The sequence below is a fragment of the Salminus brasiliensis genome, chromosome 10 (genome assembly GCF_030463535.1).
Source record: "Salminus brasiliensis chromosome 10, fSalBra1.hap2, whole genome shotgun sequence".
In the NCBI taxonomy this organism is placed as follows: Eukaryota; Metazoa; Chordata; class Actinopteri; order Characiformes; family Bryconidae; genus Salminus; species Salminus brasiliensis.
In genome coordinates, this window is record NC_132887.1 from 10,725,638 (window position 1) to 10,739,341 (window position 13,704).

At 39.4% G+C, this 13,704-nt stretch overlaps 1 protein-coding gene across 4 annotated transcripts in view; it reads right to left on the reverse strand.

Moving 5' to 3' along the window:
* The window catches only part of LOC140564083 (G patch domain-containing protein 2-like), a 79,903-nt gene that overhangs the window by 62,840 nt on the left and 3,359 nt on the right, over positions 1–13,704 (reverse strand). The gene's annotated exons all lie outside the window — the stretch shown is intronic.

Here is a 13,704-nt window from a genome sequence, read left to right on the forward strand (position 1 = left end):
GTTGTAAAAATGTGTGAGAAATGGCAAGTGTGATTAGAGCTAATTGTGAGAATCTCATGGACAATGTAGGAGAGTTACACCAGCATGTTTTATAAAGTGAGACCTTTTTGTGGATTTTAGCCAATTATCCAACCCACTCGTTAGTACTCTCCTTAATCACATGTAATGCTTCCGCCACTGGAACAGTAAGTACTGACACATGCCTCCTCTTATACACGTAGGAAAGCGCTGGGTACCTAGCTCTGATGCATCAATCAAACTGAAGTGATGTGTAGAGAGTGAGACATCTACCCACTCGGAGAGAGTAAGGCCAATTGTGCCCTCTTTGGCTCTGGCTGCTGATGGCAAGCCAGGGCATGTTTACACCTGGCATTAACGTGTGCTTTGCATTCGGATAGTATCTGGATCTGCTCTGACTCAATCCGGTTTACACTTGTATCCGATTTAACTTTCCTGCATAAAAGACCCATCATTAAACTGTCCTGCTCCAGGAGACTATGAACAGTTTAGAGGAGCTGTGGGGGTTCTACAATGCCATGGAATAATAGATGGTTCTCACATTCCTGTAGCAGCTCATTTAGAAAATGCGACAGACTATTTAAACCGCAAGGGATCAAACTCTGCTCTCTTATACAAATACTGCCCTCATCTACTGGTACATAAGCACCAGCACAAGCGAGAGCAGGCACAGACATACACACAGCAAGGGAGACAGAGCAAGTGGGAGTAAGAAGCCGAGATCCACAGTAATAATTATTCGTATTATATGTATTTCCGCTTATCTGACGGAATCTGATCACAGAAAAAACATTCTGTTAAAACTTGTATTAAATGTGGGCAAGATCCATCTCTGACCACTTCTGAATGTGGTTTGGGTCATCTGATCATAATCTGATCACAATGCGTCTTGGGGATGTTTAAACCTGGCTTTTCATGCAGACATGCAAAATCTGAAGGTGAAAGGCAGGTGTAAACAGGCCCACAGTTTCTCACAGAATATTGTAAAAGTGTTCTCAGTCTGAGAAGTGAGATTCTGTTCCCCCAAATCATCTGAGGCTTTAATATTTGCAGACTTAAGCAGAAGACACAGAATCTAGAGGTCATGTTTCGGAGCGTACCATCTGAGGTCCCTTCACACCAGTTTGCCGCCACCTCACAACCACTTCACACGATTGTCTTCGGCTACTTTGTAAGAAAGAACAAACAACAAAAGTCAAGAAAATAAATCCTCGCTTTTCAATTCCATTTTCCCCAAACTTAAATGAGATTGGAAGTTTCCACCACACATCCTCAAGGTCATCAAATGTGCTGTCAATCATGTGTCAGCACTGCGCAATTGTCGTCTGGACTAATACATCAGAACAGTTTCTCTCTCTCCCTTCCTCCACCACCCACCTCTTAGCTTGCTAAGACCGATAGCATCTTGGCTTTAGTTTTTTAGGCCCTGTTTACACCTGGTCACTTCATGAGTCTGGAGTATCAGGATTATATCTGATTACATAAAAATGCAAGTGTGAACACACCAAAGACACAATTAACACTCAAACCACTTCAGAAGGTGGTCTGAGACGCATGGGGCACATGCTATAGCAGTGTAAACATATCTGTCTGTCCGAGACACATTCAACTACCAAAACTCCTCCCAGTACAAACAAAACACCAGTAATAACTGCCGGGTAATGAGCGAATTAGCATATTCTGTCCCACACAAAAATCGGATATCTGTCTAACTAGTTTAATTTGACTACCCAGTGTAAATGCATGTGGCTAAAATCTTATCAAGATACAATCTACCCTCTACCTGCGTCAGACCAGCTACCACCTACCAGTCCAACCACCAGGCCCAACCCCCACCACCACCCATGCCAGACCAGTGGCACACCCTCATACCACTGCTACCTGTCTAATGACCATGTTAAAACCTAAATGGACTCTTATAATAATGGAATCCACTATTACTTTCACCACTATTAACTATTAACACCTGAGCAGTTCAGATGGTTTTAACAGTATAGATGGTTTGGTGACTTATCAATAATTTATAAATAGTTCTGACCAGAGGAGGATGGGTCAGGTCCCCCCTTGTGAGTCTGGTTCCTCCCAAGGTTTCTTCCTCCAGCTCTGAGGGAGTTTTTCCTTGCCACTGTTGCCACTGGCTTGCTCAGGGTCTTAGATTTATGTGTTTTTATGTTGTTGATTTATTGTCTTTTACTAATTCCTGATTGTGTAAAGCTTTTAAAAAGCACTATACAAATAAATTTCATTTGATTTGATTTGATGCAATCCAGATAGTAGTCACATGACATGACCAGGTATAAGTGGGTTCTAAGACTGACCATTTGCAGACACTGACGCTCACTGCTAGCAGCAAAGATAGACGTTTGAGATGGCATTGACAGAATAGCTTATTAATATGAGAGAGATATTTCATACCTGATATTTTCAGTGGATACAGCACAGATATTTGAATGTGGGGTGCCAAAGTAATGGCCTTTTGGCAAATAGACAACTATCTCTCCCAAAAACAGTATCTATAATCAAATTCTAGCGCCATGGTTGGCATCAGCGTGACTCATCTGTCTTTTTGGTTCATTAATAGACTCTCTGTAGACCTGATTGCTCAGACGATGTCAACGATTTTACAGGAGGCACTTTGCTGCAAGTGCACGGCGCTACAGCACACACATATACAGCGCAGGCTCCAGTCCAGTAAAGTGTTCATGATGGAGGACCCAGTTCAAGTGGAAGTGGAGAAAAAGAAGAGTGGGTAAGCTGAGAGAAGCGAATTCTTATCCCCTTTTCTTTTACCGCCGGTGTCTCTTTTTACAGGAAAGGAGACATTCTGACAATAGCTACAGTAATCTTCCTATGTGGATAAGTGTGTCATGTCTCAATTTTAGGCCACATTTTCAATTTACAGGCAATGTGTGCTGTTTCACTCTCCCCTTGTATAAATGTGGAGGGAGTGGATGTCACTCAGTGACAGTGATTTATATATCAGCTGTACTCTTCACTGCTACAGCGTTCAGCAGAGTGGGATGTGATGTAATCTAGACAGGCACTGAGACTCACGCTCAATCCACCGCTGGTGTCACACACCCGCCATGCCAAGATAGGAGGCAGACACCCACACACACACTCTGCCTTTTTACTGTTCTTCTGTTCATGTTCATGTTTATTGTTCTTCAAGTCAAGTTTAGATGAGAAGGCTTCACGTGTCAACGAAGGCCCCTATCAAGATACTTGTTCCAATTGTCCAAATTTACATCAAGAGACATTAGTGTTAAAAATAAAGTGTTCATTCTCCAAAAAAAACACATTTCCACACCTCCCACCAGGCATAAATATTATCCTTCCTTTCAGACATGGGAGCCATATTCAGAATGAAACGTGATGGGGTGATACATTTCATCCAAAAATGGCCATGGTTCTTCTTCGAATGGTACCCAAATCTTATGACTCCCCTTACTTTGAGCACTCAGCCAAATCAGCACAGGTTTTAATAGTACTTTTATGGATAGTCTCCCAGACATTAAGCCTAAGTTTGGACTAAATTGCAATGTAATTATATTAACGCTAAATTTTAGGTTATGGCAGAAGCCCTGTCTTGCACACTGTAGTGTTTTTCCTTCCCTAAAACACCCATTTTAAGAAGGGCTTGCTTGCTGATCAGGTGTAAGGACTATGACACTAAAGGATCTGCCACCCATTGATGAGAGTATAGAGGCCAGACTGTGAAGGACTTTGAAGGTAGTGAGCAGTTTTGTATACTAAATATGTCTTCGTCGTAAGTGAGCACTCTTGGTTAATTTGAAACTTTCATAGATTCTTTCTCAGTTATTAGTATAGTGCTAAAGGGTTCTTTGACTCTTAACAATAGTGAAACCCTTTATGGTACTATATAGAACCAATTTTTTGATTGTTTTATACACAGTCACATACAAAAGGGTTTCCACCAATGTGAACTGAGTGGAAATTCTTTGAGTATGATAATGTATGTGCACTGACTTCAGAGTAGCACAGCATCCACTTACAGAAACCAGGACTGGGAGTGAAAGACAAGATAAGATATATAAGGAATTGATTTTCAACAGTAACACAGATTCCATCAGTAAAAATTCAACTAGAAAATATATTTTCTGTTGCAGTTAACTGTTTCAGTCAACAAGTCAACAAACATTCTCCAAAAAAAAAAAAAAATTCCCCACCTCCCACCATGCATAAATATTATCCTTCCTTTCAGACATGGGAGCCATATTCACAATGAAACATGACGGGGTGATACATTTCATTAAAATGGCCATGGTTCTTCTTCAAATGGTCCCAAATCTTATGACTCCCCTTACTTTGAGCACTCAGCCAAATCAGCACAGGTTTTAATAGTACTTTTATGGATAGTTATAAAATTATATTTTCTGTTGCAGTTAATTGTTTCAGTCAACATGTCAACAAACAGCTGATTATATTATTTAATTAAGCTTTAATTGAGTTTGAGATGTTTTAACATTTGATTTTACAAGTATGAAAACTGCAGTCTTTCTGAAATACAGCTTTTACACAAAGCACAGTAAATCCGAAATCTTAACCAGGTAAAAAACATTTAAGCATCCCAAAAGGTTCTATGTGTTGTGATGGTTGTAGACAGAACCAGTGTCTTTGGTACAGAATAAGTGTATGCATATGTTTAAATAGAAATGACATGATACAATATCATCATCATCATTATCATCATCATTATTATTATTATTATTATTATTATTATTATTTGGGGATGTCCTGATCCTGATCCATGTTTCACTGTGAAATAAGATAAGATGTCACTCTGAACATCGTGGTTAAAATAGAATTAGAACTGGATCTGAATTAAAATAGCCAATACTTAATAACCATTAAAATATCCAGTGATCCACTGGATTAGATTGGGACAACCCTATTATTATTACTATTATTATTATTATTATTATTATTACTAGTTCTGCATATCCGCATATCCATGTTTATATTAATACAATTGTGCATAACAAGAAATGTCAAGATGACTTTTTCCCATTAAATAGTGATTTATAAGTATAAGTTTGACCAGAGAAAGATGGTTCCCCCCTTGTGAGTCTTAGCTTTTCTCAAGGTTTCTTCTTCTTGGGGAGGTTCTTCCTGCCACTGGCATTTTTGGTTTGCTCAGGGGTTGCGTGTTTTACTTGTTTTGTTTCTTTTTGTTTTATTTCTGGATTTCTCTTAAGCTGCTTTGCCACAACATCAGTTTGTAAAAAGTGCAACACAAATAAATATGACATAACACCCTTTTTCAAATTGAATTGAAATCCGAGTTTTGACTGACACTGATTTTAACCTGATATTAAATAATAAAAATAAAAGTAAGACTAATAAATAACTAAGCTTTAAAAATGAGCTAATTTTAAGTGAAACATGATGTGAGCATCTAACAGTAGGCCACCATATTGAACTACTTATACACTCCACTGCCACCCATGAAGAAATATGCGGTTTCAAGATAGATTTGTTGCAGGATTGGATCAGATTCATTCGGTCTGTCTACAATATCCAATCTAGCATTTTCTGCTGATATCAGCCTGATTTCAGTAGTACTTTTGAAGTTATGATTTGGTTCATATTTGTTCTTAGATTACTGCATTACTTTGCTACGACCCAAAATGTAACAAGTGTAAAGCTCTTCTCTTTTTTTGCTGTAGTCAAACAAAGAACTTCTCATTCTCTCAACTTTTTCAACTCTTGCGAATTCTCTCTCTCGCTCTCTCTCTGACAGGCTTGGTGTGTGTAGAGGAGGAATGATAATAATGTTTCTAATCTTGTTACATGGCACACAGAATTGTGTTCAATGTTAATGATGAGCGGGCCCCCTCCCGCCCCAGCCGAGATGCTTACTTTCAATTTGTGTGCTGTCATCTCCCTGCGCCGCCGCTGAAATTGATGCGCCCTCTTCCCTTTAATTAAATCAAAACGGGCAGGGGGCCGCGCTCCATGGGTGGGTGTGAGGGAGGGGCCCCTCGCTGATCCTGTGCCCGGAACAGCCGTCACTGAAAACTGTCCCGTCTCCAAACACACAAAACGCAGTCTGCCTGTCCGCTTCTGGGATTCTGAGAAGTGGAGGTGGGAGTGAGGGTGGTGGGTTAAGTACAATGATCTGCTCTTGCTTTATTTAATTCAAATCTGTCAGATTTCATTTTCCCCATTGTTGTTACAGAAACTACAGTCCATGTGCTAATGGAACAACGTAAGGAGCTTTTTAATATTCAGACACATTATTATGAAAATATTGGTTTTGTTGTTTTCCAATTTTTTTTACAGATTCTAATTTTTAAATTCAGAATTGTATGATAAATAGACCAATAGAAATTCTCCAAAATGACCTGAAGTAAAATATTTTTCCATTTACTTCCATTAAAAGTTAGAGAAAGAAGGTGAAAGCTTTTCCTTTTTCGGTAAAGTTGCCATTTTTGAGATACGAGGATTTTGCATGACAGTGAAGATTAGTTTATTTGCATTTTGCATGGAGAGACAGAAAGAAAGAAAGAAAGAGACTGACCTATCCAAGCATATTTCCAGTGGGCAGAGGTTTCTGACCTTACGAAGGGGCGTAAGTGGACAGGCCATCGCTGTTTTCTGCTTTAGTATTCTGTGCTGTAAATGAGATTAGAAGTCTTATGCAGGATTATTGTATTCCTAATCCAGTTTAGGAATGAGTCTGGTGAACCAGTGGGCTTCAGAGAAAGGACACACTGGCTCTGACTGGCTCTGGTTGCTGTCAAGTGAACCTTGTATCTCTCTTTTTGTTGTTTTTCTACTTTGACGTAATTTGAGTCTGGCTGTTCATTACATTTTTTTTTATTTTATGATAAGTGGACCAATAGAAATGCTTCCAAATGACTTGGAATAAAATATTTTTACATTGACTTTTAAAATATAAATATAAAAATACCTTCTCCTATTAAGTTGGCTCCTGTAAAGTCCTAGAATTTGGAGGTACAAGGCTTTTGGATGACAGTGACAATATGTTGCATTCATTACAGCAACTGCAGCTAAATGAAGCTTGAGTAGTCTACAGTGCAGAACACAGCGTTTACAGCGTAAACTACCTTTCTTGCATTGTTGTTCTGATCTCAGTAGAAAATTAAATGACATATTTTCAGGACACATATAGACTAGATGTCCACATGTAAGACATATCTGGTTTAATACAGATTAAAGTTTGCTTTAACCAATGTTCATTTAGATGTTTTTGTTAAATGAAAAACAAAGTTACAGTTCCGTCCTGTGAGCTGTTTTAGGACAGTTTTACAAATGATGTATTATTTCTAGTTTCAGTCATAAACACTGAATAAAATGACTATAGCAAAACTGCATTTCACTTGGCTATTTTGATAAACTACTGAGAATAAATAGCAGTTATTTTGATAAATATATAATTTTTTGCTTGTATTAAAATGAACCAAAGCATTCAGAGCACTGTTTAAAAATACTGAATTTAATTTTATAGACTAAAATCAACCAATTTGACCCAAATTGTCTATTTATTTTAAAACAAAATGACTCACTGAATGTAATTGAACCAGCTTTATTCACATGGGCTTCACTATAGAAATATTGTAGAAACCGTGTGAGGACGTACACACCAAACAGCGGGCATGCCAAATACAGCATGGGACGGAGCAGCTTCGTCCACTGCAGCAGCACAGCTAAACACCTCCCCCTAGTGAGGAAATCTCCATCAACGGCTGCTATACCTCAACCCCAGCTCAGCCCCAGCTTTCAAAGCCCTCTAAAGATCAGACTCTTCTAAAGTTGAGGAGCAGAGGGGTTTTATATTTGCTGTTTTGGGGAAATGGTCAAATTTGTTGACTAATTTGTTTGGTGTTATTTCAGGTGTGTAATCTCAGAGTCCAGCTATAGAGTGACCTCCCCCACGTAACACCACTGCATCTAAAATATAAGCTTTTGGACACTTCAGTCCATCAGCCTTTATTATGTAAATGATAAATAATTAGTGACAGTGTTACAGTTAGCAGGAAATAAAAGCTTCCTTAATTATACAGATGCCATCTACTACAGTGGTGGAAGCATGAGGTATAAAAAAACAGCATTTTAACATTTGCACATATTTTTATAAGTCATTTATACATTCTCAGATACAGTCCACTGCCTCTTACATGCATGCACACACACACACACACACACACATACACGTTCAAACCCAAGCTCGGCTCTGCCATTATCCCCTCCTCAACCCCAGCCACGCAGTTTTAATTTCAGCGCTCTGATTAGCTGATGATTGCCTGACAGACGCCGCCCAGCTCCACTGTTCGCCCCACTCCCAGCCTGCAACTCAATCACAGCCAATTAAGCAGTCCCCAAACACTCTCTCCTATTAGAGCACTCATAATCGACTCATTGTGTCCTGATTTGGCAAATAAATCACTCCAGAGGCTGCTCATTTTATTCTCCCCCACTCTCTCTGTCGGCCATCCTCTTTTCCCTCACAGTTTCTCTTCCTTTCTTTTTCCTTCTCTCGCTCTTTTCTTCTTAGTTGCTTTCATTTTGCCCCCCCCCGCCTCTTTTTTTTCACTCAGCTGACCATCCTTAGATTCCCTTTTTTCTACCTCATGCTTTCTCTTCCTCTGAGTTTTTCTCTCTATATTTCTCTCTCGAATATGCGCTGACTTGGTCATCCAGTTTTTCCCGATTTCTTCATTTCATTCTCTCCCCAGACTTTGACATTGTTTACACATGGTCACTTCATGCGTCTTGAGTATCAGGATTATATCTGGCTACAACACACATACAAATGCAGGTGTAAACGCACCCAAGACTCATTTCAACCAGATACAAATCCAATCACTCAAACCACTGCAGGTGGTCTGATCTGAGACACACGTTATAGCAGTCTGACAGTCTACTGAAGACACATCTGACTATCGAGTGTAAATTCATGTGGCTAAAATCTCATCAGGATACAATCCAGATATCAGTCACATGAAGTGGCCAGGTCTTTGACCCTGGTCACTTACACCTTGTATCTGGATTGTATATGCATTTACACTTGGTAGTCAAATGTGTCTCTGCTTAGTTAGACTCAAATCGAATTGCTGTGTGGGACGGAATATGCAAATTTGCTCATTGTGCAGCAGTTATTACTGGTGTTTGGGTTGTACTGGGAGGGGTTTTGGTCTAAAGTCTTGGAGAGATGGAGATGTTTACACTGCTGTAACAAGGCTCAAACTCAAACCAGGTCTCAGACCATCCAGATATAATTCTGATACTCAAGACGCAGGAAGTGACCAGGTGTAAACGGGGTCAATCTCACCGGTCATCCTTTTTATTCTCAGTTTTTTGTTCTTTTCTTTCCACTTTGTCGCCTCTAGCTGTTTCTAACTTCTTCTACTGTCTCAGAACTGTCTGTCCGAAGGTGCAGTGATAACTTAGTGAGCTGAGCAGACAGTTTCGTGCTGAAGTCATTTTTAACAACCCCCCCCTCCCCATCTCCACCTTTACTAGTACCTCTCTTTCTATTTCTCCAGCACCCCCACCCACTCCCCATCCCCTCAAACACTCCCCAGAAGAATGAAGAATAATTTAGCGGCCGGAGCTGGGCAGGCAGCACATGGTTGTCCTTGTCTTACAAGGTTAAGAATCCATTCTGTCCAAGCCAAAGAAAGAGGGGAATTAAAATAAATGACGGCTGGATATTTATTGCGAGTTTGTAGATGAAGCTCGGTCACCGCGGCAGGTCGACCGACCGGACCGTCCAGCGGCTCGCAGTCTCCCAGCCCTGTGACCTGAGCTTCCACTCTGTCTCTCTGCGGCCAATGTCAGCCCCACCGTCTCCATCATTTTTACTCTCCTTCATTTCAGCATTGATACGAACGTGAGCTTTGGGGACGTTTTTGTGGGTGGACGTGTGTCTGGGTGAGACCAAATGACATATGAAATTATCCAGCATGCAGGAAGCTAAATATATGAGTAATCGGATCAGATAAGCAGAAGGTTTGAGAAACGTGATGTCGTGTCCATGTTGACGGACATGAGAGGAGATCAAAAATGAATGCAGGTGAATGAAGGTGAATAAGAGACGTCACAAATGTGCCCTTGCAAAGGTCAGAAGTACTAAATGAATAAACATACAAACGGAATCCCTTCAAACGCTGAAAAGATTTAAACCTTCATCCCACACGACACTGAAGAATATATCTTTAAAAAAGGTGCTACAAATGGGCCTTTGAGCGACACTGTAAATTAAACATTTTTGGTTCCATAAAGAGCCACGTGTGTAAAAAGATTCATGTGTGAGTGTAAAGAACTGTCTCTTTATGTAAAGTATCTTCACATTCACATTACAAGAATGTAAAATCACCAAAACTGTGGAACCAAAATGGGTTCTTCTTTGTCTATTTTGGAGATGGAAATGTTTTTCACTGAGATTCACTTTGCCATTTAGAGTGTCCTACAACTCTTGTTACTTTGGGCCATTTGGTCTGTAAACTGGGAAGTAATGGTTATTGATCATCCTTACTGAAGTCTCTTTCACTATACATAGGAAAGACAATAGAAAAGGGCAGAGATTGTTTTGAAGATTTACTTTTGTTTTTAAATGGTAGTTTTTTTGTGGCATAAAAAAATCATTCAAGTTGGACTGTTTTTGGAACTTAGTTTTTATACACAGAGGAGTAAACAGTATTTTTATAAACTTAAGTTTAATAATATGATGCCTTCAAGTCATGTCAGAAACATGTATTCACAGGATTTCCAAGGGTGTTACTGTTGTTTCCAACCAAAACCACTTGAACAGAAATTACTTTTTATTTACGAGATCCAAAGTATGAACTTCGAGGTGGACTCAAACTGTTCTTAAAAAATAAAGCAATGGAAATTGGGGTTCCATGTACTGCTCTTTTGAACCAATAAAGTTTCATAAAGTTTGTACATCCACTAAAGTGCACCCAAAGACATTTGTAACATTTGCACTCATACATATTCTTACATAATTTATGAATCACAAGGAGAACCATCCACTGGTGGCGCTGTTTTGTCAAATACACACAACTTGTCATGCACTCGAGGAAGAATTGAGAAAACAGTGGAGTCACCACATTCTTCTTTTCTACATTATGGAGCTTAAAAAAAGAAAGAATTAATGGGAAACGTTTGCAGACAGGTAAAAAATTATCATTCTAATGGGCCAGGTTTAAGGTTTTATTTAGGGTTATGTTAAGGTAATGGCTGTAGTAAGGCTAAGCTTGGCCTACATTTAGGTTAGAATTACACTTTAGAGTAGTAGGTTAGGTTAAGTTTAGGGTGTCAGTTCGGGTAATAAAATTACACTGGTTTCTTTGTAACATTCTCTGCTCAAACCGTTTGATTGCTGAGTGTCTGGGTTGCATCAGTACTTTGTGCATTTATACGAGGGTCAAACTAAATTTAGTCACATACTAATTCCTCATGAGACCAGGCTGTTTAAACTGCTTCTTACTTCAAGAAGTACACTTTTAGGATTTTCTCTCTGATTCTGGAATACCACAGTCCTGAATGAGTACTGCAGAGCTTCAAAAAAATGGGAGGCGGGAGGTCAGTGATAGAGCACTGCTCTACAGGACAAGAAGAAGAAGTAAATGACAGGTTGTGTATATTTGGCAAAACACCACAACATGCAGGATGGTGGTAAAGACCAGGGTGGAACCACTGGTTTAGGTTGAATGCTAAGCATGTTGCTTGGGTGGTGAAATGACAAGAGTAATGAAGCATGTGTGTGTTCTCTCAAAGAACATCAGGCCAGAGAGCGAAGGTGAACTTGAGGGCACAGAAGAACATGTGAGCATGTTCATCACACTGTGTCAAAATATATTAGACGGTTATTACATCTAACATCACCTTCTGAAAAATATAGGCCCCCAAATGGTTTATTGGAGCAATGCTGTAGAGGAACAATTTAAAATGAGATGTTAGGAACCTTTAGGAACCCCACACTGTAAAAAAAAAAAAAAAAAGGAGCTCTAAAAACTTTTTCTTGAAGGTTCCTCCACAGTTTCAAATTTAAGAACCTCCAGAAGTTCCTCTGCCTCAGAACTTCACTAATATACCAAGTTAATTTATCTAAGCTCAGCTATTTAGCCCTGATTTAACCAGTGATTAGATCACAGCCACAGCACCCCATGCCCTGGAGTAGCTCAAAAGGGAGCACAGGCTCGAGCTGTCTTACCCAGCTTCACCCTACAGCTCTGACAGCAAGTTCAAATCCACTACACCAGCCAGCGCTGTTTGAACCCAGCAGGAGGCTGCTGAGACTAACCATGCCTAGGCAGGAGCTGTGTCCAGCGGGGCTGTGCTCTATCACAGACCTCCCGCCTGTGTTTTCAAAGCTCTGCAGTACTCGCTCAGCACTCACTCAGATTGCGCTCCCAGCCCAGGAGGACATCATTTGCAACATTTTAGCTCAAACTAAAGGTATACATTTTTAAAGGTAAAATGTATAGCTAGCCCAGTCACCACACATTTGGTCAGATTAGTGTTTTTTTATGTATTTCTTATTACAATTATGGATAATATTAGATTAAACTGTTACTTTTAGTCAGTCCGACACCGTCTGCCTCAGAACCATGTGCTGAAATACTTAAAATTTTGCAACTTAGTTTATGTTAAATTTTCCTTTTTACTCTGGCCTTTGGTTCTTAATTTGATTTAGTAATTTTTAATGTTAGTGATGCTTTTATTTTGTACCACTTTGAGATTATTTCAAATATCAATTGCATTATAAATAAATTGTTTTTATTAATTATAAATTTAATTATTATTTATGTTTGTTATTGACTTTTGAGTTACCTGAACATCTAATAGTAAGTTAACAGAACAAAAATGTGTGTCTTATGTTTTATATATAATACAATTATACTTAAAAACATAAAACATAAAAAATGAAGAATTATTAGATTATTAGATCTGATGTTCAACAAACATCAACATACAAGGCTTACGCAGCACAGCATCCCTTTCACCCTGTCTAAACAGCCAGTTTACTTCACCTTGAGTTCACATCTCTTTCCCTCTTGCTCTTCCACTCTCCCAGCTGTAGTCTGTTGCACCGGTCTTTCTGTCCAGAGGATTTCAGCTACTCAAATCTGGGATAAGATACACTTTTAATGCGTTTTTTTTTTTTTTGCCAGCCGTGGTACATTTCCAAAACAGCTGAAAAACTGAAACCTAAGGGCCTTACAGTTTTATTCCTTAGCTGCCGTTTAAAACACTTACTTTGCAAAGACAGTGAGTGGAGCTACTCAGATGGCTTGTGACATGGAGAGCCAAGCCAAATCTGAAATCTTCTCTTCTAGGTATCCTACAACAACTGACAGGATGGTTTTGTTTCACAGTTTGTGGGTTGGTAGACGCTCCAGATATCCAATATATGTGCACAAGCATACAGCAGCACTACAACATTCTGCTTTTCTTTGTTATGGAGCTTAAAAAGGGAATTAATTACACTATATGTCCAAAGATTTGTGGATACCCCTTCTAATCATGTGCAAATGCAGATGTGCAAATGCATGCACACACACACACACACACACACTGCTCTGGAGCAGATAAACATGATAAACCTATTGGCACAATGCCTAAGGCCATGCGTGGGATAGAGGGGTATAAAGCCCCCAGTGTTCTCTGAAATGATGGTGCTCTATCCAG